Source organism: Chiloscyllium plagiosum, unplaced genomic scaffold, assembly GCF_004010195.1.
Source record: "Chiloscyllium plagiosum isolate BGI_BamShark_2017 unplaced genomic scaffold, ASM401019v2 scaf_9433, whole genome shotgun sequence".
In the NCBI taxonomy this organism is placed as follows: domain Eukaryota; kingdom Metazoa; phylum Chordata; class Chondrichthyes; order Orectolobiformes; family Hemiscylliidae; genus Chiloscyllium; species Chiloscyllium plagiosum.
In genome coordinates, this window is record NW_025210725.1 from 18,775 (window position 1) to 20,339 (window position 1,565).

Consider the following 1,565-nt stretch of genomic DNA (forward strand, 5'->3'; position numbering starts at 1 on the left):
CACAGACCCTCTCACATACATAAGCTGTCTCTCATATGTTCACAAATGCACTCCCCACACTCACACCTGCACGCACGTCTCACAGACTTATACCCCATTGCACGTATACACATACACTCACAGACACTCACACCCCCCCCTCCACACATGCACATACGCTCTCTCTTACATATTCACAGACGCAGGCAGACCCTCTCACATACACAAGCTGACTCGCATATGCTCACACACACACACACACACTCCCCACACTCACACCCACACACGCACCCTCTCACTGACTTGTTCCCCATTACGCTCACACACATACACACTCTCACTTGGTCTCCCCTACACACACACACACACACACACACACACGTGGGTGAATTTGTACTTGCAAGAGCTGCATAAATCCCTGTAAGGTTCTGTAACTCCCACTTTAGAAACGGAACCAGCCTGACCTAACACTGGGACACAGACAGACTTTAACCTCACACCTTCATTATCTGAGCTGAGATGGCACCTATCTCGAGAGTGCCACTTTAAATCAAGTTCTGGGATTTAAACGAACATGACCATTCGAAAAGATGAAAGACTGAAGCTAAATTAAGTTGATATTGCATTCCATGACCCTGTTGCTATACACTCTGTGTCGTATGATCCAGCTCCACAACCACCTGATGAAGGAGCAACACTCCCGAAAGCTAGTGCTTCCAAATAAACCTGCTGGACTATAACCTGGTGTCGTGTGGTTTGTGACTCTGAGTGATTGAGATGTTAAAGGAGGTGTAAACAATCAGGTGAAAGCCTGGTCCATCGAGAGTGAAGTTGACCAGCCGCGGGCTGTGGTGGGGGAGGGGAGAAGACATGGGAGTTACGAGAGACGCGGAGTCCTGCTCCGACACCCTGGACACTCCGGTGCTGGTGTTCCTCCGGATCGTGTGGAGCTCCGTTGGAATGCCGTGCCAGCCCCCCGGAGACATTGGCGTGGCTCTCGCAAGCTGCTATTGGATGAGGGCACAGAACTGCAGAGTTTGGAAACAAAGACCACAAGTGCTGGGGGATCTCGCTGGTCGGGGTAGGGGGTGGGGAGGTCAGGCAGCCTCTGCAGAGGCAGAGCCATCAGTCTGACAGAGGGGAGCAGTCGCCCAGTCTGCGTGTGAGCTCACCAGCGTGAAGGAGATGCTGTTGCGATCTGCTGACACGGCAGACGAGGTTGAGAGAGAGAGAGTTACAAGGGCAGTTCTCGCCACGTCAAAAGCCAGCCCCACACCCCACCCATGTCCCATGGATGGGTACGTGCAAGATCCTGAGGGATCTTTCCCCTCTCATTGCACGGTGTTTGGGGGGGAGTGCCTCAATGGCTCTCCAATGCATGATGGACAGGAATCCCCCTCCCCCCCAGCAGGCAGTCATGGGTTGCTGGAATTCCCTACCCCTGCAGAGCGGTGGAGGTCAGGTCGCTGAATGTGTATCAAGGCAGATTTCTCATCAGCGAGGTAGCTGGGTGTCCTTGGGGCTCAAATAGGAGGAGATCTCTGCCTCTGTCCCACTCCCACTCAGTCTCTCTCTCTCTCTCTCTC